The 8,672-nt window shown below is 41.7% G+C and overlaps 1 long non-coding RNA gene across 1 annotated transcript; it reads left to right on the top strand.

Moving 5' to 3' along the window:
* Positions 1-916: 916 nt before the first annotated feature.
* Positions 917-7,850, top strand: LOC117952236. Its single transcript, XR_004658355.1, has 2 exons — positions 917-1,009; positions 7,672-7,850. It is a non-coding gene; the product is annotated as an uncharacterized LOC117952236 (long non-coding RNA).
* Positions 7,851-8,672: the final 822 nt, after the last annotated feature.

The raw sequence follows: 8,672 nt of genomic DNA, 5'->3' as shown, positions 1-8,672 counted from the left end.
CTTATGTCTCCTGTCCCCTGGGGTCCTGGTCTAGGCTAAGACAATACAATGCTAATTAAACTCTTGATGTTAGTTTCAAATTTACACAACAGAACCTTTTGTTCTGTAACCAAAACGACCCCCAAAGGTGCAGTGTTCGAAGGCAGGTTGTCATTTGTCAGCAAAGATGCACTCATCATGTTGTCATGACAACATTGGACCAATGAGAATGGATTTGAATGTGCCAGGTGAAAAGGAACCGCCCCCAGGTGCAGGACATAAATCAGAGTGTTTCAGGACTTTTCATGACTGGTTTCACGTGACTCCATCAGGGGGAAGCGTGGATCCAGTCCGCTGTCAGCTGCAGTGTTATCATGTATGTCTGTATTGTCTTTGTCTGATTGTCTTTGTCTTATCATCTTCATCACTGCTGTTGCATTAAACCTTTTCCTAAATTCTCAATTCGACCAACAGCCTCCTTTTCCTCAGAGATCCGCACGAACGCGAAGTTAGTCATAAAATTCTAACAGTAGGTTTTTAACTTCTTACTTATTCAAGCTCCCCCACTTATTTTTATACCTTTTTTAAGTTTAGTAGAAATATCTTAGCTAGGCTTACTGGGCAACTCGCTAGCTTGCTAGAATTTTGCGTCTGCTGCATGCACATGCGGGCAGAGCCATGAGTCAGTAAGGACGTGTCATAGTAAGGATGGATGATTGGCTGATGAAAAGATCAGCCGTTAGACTGGTTGTCCTGTATGTCAATCAAGTGACAAATAGCATAGTGAGGATGGATGATAGGCTGACGTTTTTATTTTTTTTAATGCCTTTGCATTCAACCGGTAGATCACGATCGACGTATTGAGCACCCCTGCTCTAGGAGGAGTTTGTTAAAGTACGACATGTGGAAATGGACAAACCCACACCAATTTCAAACTTTCGATTCAAAATGGCGGACTTCCTGTTGGGCTTAGGGTATGGCTCCAATTGAGTTTTATGTACGTACTGACGTGCTACATATGTGTACCAAGGTTAGTGAGTCTACGTTAAATGGCTCAATTTTCTTAATTTTGTAGGGGGCGCCAGTGAGACATTTTTGTGTGCCTATACCCAAATCCCTTAAAATGCGTACATTTTCTCCAGACTTGCGTACTGTATTTTTCAATTTTTTTCCCTGGGGGGGCATACCCCCAGACCCCCCTAAGGAGAGCCCCATCCCCCCACATATGACAAATCCCAATTTAAACCCTGAAGGATAAAGACCCAAAGAAATTGCTTTGTGCGCGGCAAAATATGGGGCGCCCCCCCCAAATCTGACTCCGACGTTTAGGGAAAAGTTGGCAGCTCTGTGACAATGATTCCCAAAGTAAGATCAGTCAAAATGATTTCATCTCCACTCATCTATATTACATTATTACATTTTTGGTGAAGTATTGTTACTTATTTCTGGTAAAACTGAAGTTACAGGGAAGCTACACCAGGCCCGTAGCTAGCTAACTGAAGTGTTTCGTTCACGCTGCGTCTGCTCTAACAACTACTGTGTTACTAAGTAAAGAAAGTTTGTTTGCACATCTCATACCTGAGCAACGCCAAAGAAAAATATATAGCTACAACAAATATGAGCAAATGCAAGCTGTCAAAAGCAAGAGAAGGACGCATGATGTTGGACCGGTAGAACCCTGTGATAACAGCAGCCATATGCAGATGGATGTCACAGTAGACACAGACTCAGCTCAGGAGGGTAGAGGTCAGACAGCTGATCACAGCTACTGTAATTCCACAGTCAATGCTGAGAGCAGTGCAACGTGCTCTAATGAAGCCTCCCAAGAAACTGTGAGAACACTGGCATTAGTGTGAACTGCAATGAGGTCAGAAGTTTATCAGCTCAGGGAAAAGGTTAGCAAGTTATCCTTCAGCCAGGAAACCTTCAAGGACAATTATGATGTGGTGCAGGTCTTAACTGGCCTCCCATCCTTTGCCAAGATGATGGTTGTCTTCACTTTTGTGTTCCATAAGGTAGGACCTGGACTGAATCCCTTTCAAAGCTTATAATGACTTTAATGAGACCACTGCACTTCTTTTCATTTATTTTTCATGTGTCAAAGCCTACTGCAGGCCAAATGTTTGAAAGGTCCCATGGTATGGTGCTCTTTGGTTACTTTTATAAAGACCTTAGTGATCCCCTAATACTGTATGCGAAGTCTCTTTTGTATAGACCTCGGTGGTCTACTTATACTGTATCTGAAGTCTGTTTCCCGAAATTGAGCCTTGGTGCAGAATAACAGCCAATAGAGCCGGTCCCACAATAAGCTTTCCTTAGTATGTGCCATTTCTGAGTCTGAGCTTTTTTTGGGGGGGCAAGGTGGGGGCTGGGGTTTGGCCTTGACCAACTGACACTTTGCTCATTTGAAAGCCACGATGTCTCTCTCTCTTGGGCAGGCCAAATTCTCTGGGCAGGCAAAGCAGAGAAAGGGGAGGCAACCTTGTCCCCTTTCACCTCATAAGGAGCAAGATTCCAGATTGGCACATCTGAGCTTTCATTTTCTCAAAGGCAGAGCAGGATACCCATGGCTTGGTTTACACCTATCTCCATTTCTAGTAACTGGGGGACCATAGGCAGGCAGGGGGAACGCATATTAATCTTAAAAAACGTCACAAAGTGAAATTTTCATGCCATGGGACCCTTAACAGTATATTCAATGTCTTCCATGATAGGTGGTCTAGATTCATACTGTGGCCCAGTAAGGAAAACATTCAAATTAGTTTACCGATGTGTCTCAAAAATAGTAGTTACAGAAAGTGTACATCTATGCTTTGAAATTTTCATTAAGAGACCTAAAAACTTGAGAGCAAAATCACAAACATACTCACAGTATAAGCACCATAATACTGCCAAGTAGTGAATGAGAGTGAATTTCATATTTTAAGTGTAAAGCTTTGTACTATAATCTTAAATCAAGCAAGCTTGTCAAGGGAAATTACCTTTCTGCATGGGCAGATAATTTCACTTGCTTTAAATACTTTTTCCCTCAGATTTAGTTTTTTTACTTTGTTTTTATAAACCCCCTTATTTGCAGCGAATTGTTTGTGTCTAGTGGTTCGGGAAGGCCAGCTAGTGACCGGGACATTACAGAGAACTGTGGCTTCCTGGAAAATCTAACCTGGTGATTTGGTTCTAGCAGATCGAGGGTTCACAGTAGAAGATGCTGTGGGATTGTACAGTACTCATCTCAAAATACCTGCCTTCACTAGTGGGAAAAAGCTACTGCATCCAAGTGAACTTGAGTATTCAAGTGGGCTAGCAGCTGTTCATGTTGAACGGGTGATTGGTCTTGTGAGAAATAAGTACACCATTTTACAAAGCACAATAGCCATTTCTCTCTGCCTGACAGCAACTCCAGGAGAGCTTACATCTGTTGACAAGATGGCCAGAGTGTGCTGTGCTCTGTGCAACATTTGCCAATCTGTTTTCCCATAAAATAGCATGGGTGTCAGTAACATTGTTTTCCTTAGTGTCACAATGTTAAACAATTGTGCACAAATGAATGTATTTGAATCTTTTGTTTTGTATACAAGGCTGTTACTTCTAATACTTAAGTACAGTAAATGTCAGACACTTTAAGGCTTTTACTTAGTAAAATGAGACTAAGTCTACCAAAGTAATTTTCTGGTAAGATACTTGTACATTGTAGCATTGCTTTCAAGTACTTTAAACAAGATGGCCAATAGGTCAGTCAGCTCCCCTGTAACTGACTGGTAATACTAAACTTGTTTTCTTCACTCCATACATTTCCATATCTAAGGTACCCTGGCCAGCGGCAGGTCTTGTGCATGTTGTTTCGCCTACAGTTTCCAGATGTGCAAACGATGACCCCTTTTGCAAGTTGACCACAGTAGAATCTTACTTCAGGTGGCTGTGGTGCCTATGGGAGTAAACTGCAGCAGCAGCTCTGGTAGCACTCCAGTCTTGGTGAAATTCACCACTTTGCCGTAAGCATTGTGGAAGAACACAGGATCATATGGAATTTGCTGGGTGAAATATTATGGTGGTGATGAAGTCAGTGTAACTCACCTCTGCAATGTGCATTTGTGCCTGCACTTGATACATGTACTTGTGGATGTATCGCCGCGACATGACCCCATCCTCTCCTATGCCAAGACAAATGAGGAATCCTTGCAGCTTTCATTGAGGAATTAGTTGCTGGTTTTGAAGGGGCATTTTGTCTCTAAAACGCCATCTTAATGGCAAGTGCAGGCTACCACACCATCAGGTGATGCTTGAATCCTGGATTGATGATGAACCCTGATGCCCTCACCTGGAAGTCGTCATGGTGGTCTTGCATCATAGTAACATATAGCTTTCCCTTGCTCTGTCCTCACTATATTGACCCCGTCTGACAAAGAATGGAATGTAAGCTGTGTATTAAAATGTGAACATCATTAATCAGAAGGTGTTGCAATTTGACAATTAATTAAAAAAACATTGACATGCTGGCTTATAAACAGAGGCTTCACAAACTTGCAAGCACAATTGTACACAAGCTGTAAGCCTTAGAACAAACTAGACCAATTAATCTTCCTTTATACATGGTTGTACCTTGGAATTCTGAAGAGATGCACAGTAGGCCTATGCATGGCTCTTCTATAAAACTGTTCTGTTACTGATGTACCTTGTTGCCTCAGGGGAGAACGGAGAAACACGGGGATAGCAAATTCACTTGACCAAGGAGGCAGGTGTGCACACTCTGGCTGCCTCGCTGAAAACTGACACTGTGACTCTTCTTGCCCTCTGATCCAACCAAACTGTAGATATACTGTACCTGGTCTCCTCCTTGACTATCACACTTGGGGGGAAAGTTAGTGACACATGACTATTTAGAGATTAACCTACCACTGAAGTGTATATTCATCCATCTATCCATCTTCATCTGCTTATCCGGTATCGGGTCGCAGGGGCAGCAGCTCCAGTAGGGGACCCCAAACTTCCCTTTCCTGAGCCACATCAACCAGCTCCGACTGGGGGATCCCGAGGCGTTCCCAGGCCAGGTTGGAGATATAATCTCTCCATCTAGTCCTGGGTCTTCCGAGGCCTCCTCCCAGCTGGACGTACCTGAAACAGCTCCCTGGGGAAGTGTATAGATTGACCAAAACTGTGAGGAGACAAGTTATTTGTCAGTTAACAGGATGTCATGATGGACTAACTGACCAACCTGTCTGACTCCTAACGGGCCTCGGGCCTCAACACAAACAGGTCTGTTCTTCTGAAGTCCAGACAGTGTATGACTCAAAATGGGGCAACTTTAGTCGCTCCCATTGGTGGGCTACACTTCAGAGCTCAGCCTAGAGCCTTCCAGTTGTGACTCTATCATCAAAACTCAGGAGATATTTTCCAATTTGTTCCAGTGATTCAGCTAGAAGCCCCTTATCTCTCAGTGTAGCAAAGTTCCTTGGGTCTAGCCACGTGAAATCATCATAAAAGGCTCCATTCAGTGTGAATGCTCTCAGTTACGTATCTTCTGCTCTTAATGAATGTTTAATGAAGTTGTTTTCTTAATTTGCTCGTGCTTTCTCTATTTGCATGTGTCTTCTTAAGTTGCAGGATATTTGACCTTGTTGACCAACATAGTAAACCTATGTTGTGCATCAAAAAAGCAGAACATGAACAATTTAACTCCTCTCTTCTACAGATGCCAGAAAATATACAACTAAAAGATTACTTGGAAATCAAATGTTCCTCAGTGTTGTCTTCAGGGGTGGCATGGGAGGCCTTAAAGGCGCTGATCAGGGGGTGCATTAAACAACATGCTTCATTTTGTAAGAGGAATAGTGCTAAAGCACTGTTAGAAGTAGAAAGTAAAGAAATTTGCTGAAACTGAAATGAAGCAAAGACTGTCGCATGATGGCCTAAGAAACCTGACAATTAAAATACCAATATGATAATATTGTATCTCAGAAGGTTGAATTCTATTTATTTAGGGCAGGACAAAAGAAATTACTCGCTAGTCACCTAAAACAGAGGGACTTTGCTTACACTATTTCTGCTGTAAGATCCAATTCTGGAGATGTTTTTAAAATATTAACTGTAATATTAACAAGATTTTTTCTTAAATTAACACTGATCTCTATATGACACTATTTACTTCTGCTGATGAAGAAACTTTTTTCTTCATAGAACCACTAGGGCCTCCCATACTGACAGAGGAGCAAAGAGAACTTCTTGATGCAGATTTGACCATAGAGGAAATTAGACATGTAATGGGGTGGGGGTGGTCCTGCCGTAAGGCCCCAGAGGCCGATGGCGCAGAGTTTTGCAACTGAATTAGCTCCACTTCCGTTGTCGGTTTATAGAGAGGCACTGGAGAAGGGCACACTGCCACCAACTTTGAGGCGGGCATTGATTACTTAGGTTCCTGAGAAAGGCAAAGACCCAGGAGACTGTAAGAATTACCGCCCAATTTCCCTAATGGAGTTTGGTCATTGAAAAAATATATTTGGAATTCATCCTGATTAGATGGGGTTTATTCGCATGCGTAGCTTGTCAGATAATATCAGGCGTCATATAAATATTGCATGTTCTGTAGTTGATAGACAATCCTCAATAGCTGCTTTTTCCCTTAATGCCAAAAAAGGATTTGATATGGTTGAATGGGACTATTTGTTCAACATTCTGTAAATTTTGCACTACTCTGTGGATTTGGTTTCTTTCATGCTCTTCCTTTCTTTGATGAACATGCTTCCTGGCTGTCATCGATCCCTTAATAGGTATGCTGTCACTTACAGATGGCATTGCAAACATACTGAGTAGTTGTCTTTTTATAGTATGTGAGCCAATTTCACTTTATACCATCTTCGGTTTCATTTTTTCTGTGGGGTTTTGCAAAAAATTTTAATCCCTCGTCATATTTGCATATAGCTGACTCAACGGCCACTTTGTTGAAACCTGAATCTGCCTGTTCTGACTGTAAACCTACATCTGAATAAAAATTAAGTAGTATAAATTACATCAGTAACTTGTACAATTACCAGTAACAAACCATTGTTTCTAATTCAGCAAGCCATTACATTAAAAGGCAAGAGTGGATCTTCTCTTAATTTCTGTTTTGTATAATTTAAAACACAATTATGCAACTCTTTCCATGTTTTTATTTCTATTCATCAAACAATTTCCTATTCAACCCTGCACCTTTCACTTTGCCAGTTTGTTCTCTTCTTCATCCTTTTATTTCTTACCACTATGATTGGACTTGACTGATAACAATAGTAATAATAATAATAAACGTGAACACTTTCTTACTGTATTGACACTGTACTGACAATAGCAAATTACAGCTGCAAGCAGCGTTGGACGGGCCCTCGCTCCTCTGAAGTCTGCCGAGTTCATTGAGACGTGATAAACCATCAGCAACGAAAAAGGAACTCTCAGCTGAGTTGAATGACACGTCACACAAGACTCAACCTTAAATGGTTCAAATGTTATGAAAGGGGGCGTGGCTTAAGCATAGGGGGCAACCAAATTAGAAGTTTATGTGATGAAATCTGTAGGAGGAGTTTGTTCGAGTACGACATGTGGAAATGGCCCAAATCGCACTAATTTCAAACTTTCAATTGAAAATGGAGGACGTCCTTTTGGGTTTAAGGTGTGGCTCCAATGGAGTTTTTTGTATGTCTTGACATCCTTCATATGTGTCCCAAGTTTCGTGAGTCTACGTGAAACATACTGCAGGGGCTCAGTTTGTTTAAATTTTGCTAGCCATTTTTGTGCGCCTATTACCGAAACCCTAAAATACATACATTTTCACCAGACTTGATGCGACCGCCAAATTTGGGGAGTTTTTGAGTATCTTAGGCCCCTCAAAAAGGTGATTCATGTGCCGGAAGAAAGAAAAGGAAGAATTCCTTCAGTTTCTATAGGGCCTTCACCGCTGTCGGCGCTTGGGCCCTAAATAAGACTTTAAGAATTAGAGGTATATTAATAGTTATAACCTTGGCCTTTCCAGTTAGAAAAATGTCGGTTATTTAGCGCATATTGATCAAAATTATTCTTTGTTTTTTGTCTCCACCACCACTTCCTTTTTTGTAGCCCAGTCTGACGGCTGGCCATAGCTTTATTTTGCGCTGCCTGCTGATGCGAAAGCCAGGCTGGCTGTTTTAATACATCCATGACTGTAACTGACATCTGAAATTGAAACATAACTGCCGGCCCGGCCAGATGGGCCCGGGATAGATTGGCTAAACCAAATCACCCGATGGCCAGTCTGCCCATGCCAGGAGTCCTGCTGATAGTCTGTTAACTTAAGATGTTCTATGAACATGCTACTGATCGTTTGAGAGTTTATAGATCATCTACAATTAACAATTTATAACCATGTGGCTGCCACATGTATGTGTCAAAATTTACATTAGGGGTTAAGAGATTTTATTTGTGGGGCTGACTGAATTCAGATACCAGAGATCCTAGATCAGAAAAAGTAATACAAAAATATGTATAACAAATAGACAACTGTTACATTGGTGGAAGGAGGACCCAAACGCAGAGTAGTAGGGAGCTTAAAAAAAAGCTTTATTCTCAAACAGTTCAGCCAACACAAGGAGCAAAAATGCAAAATCCAAAAACAATACAAACCCCAAAAAAACAGGCACAGGGGAAGGCAATAATAAAACAGGAAAAAATACACAGGGGAAACCCACAGGCTG

The sequence above is a fragment of the Etheostoma cragini genome, chromosome 10 (assembly GCF_013103735.1).
Source record: "Etheostoma cragini isolate CJK2018 chromosome 10, CSU_Ecrag_1.0, whole genome shotgun sequence".
Lineage (NCBI taxonomy): Eukaryota > Metazoa > Chordata > Actinopteri > Perciformes > Percidae > Etheostoma > Etheostoma cragini.
The sequence above is the reverse complement of the archived record's forward strand: the minus strand, read 5'-3'. Positions and strand labels throughout refer to the sequence as shown.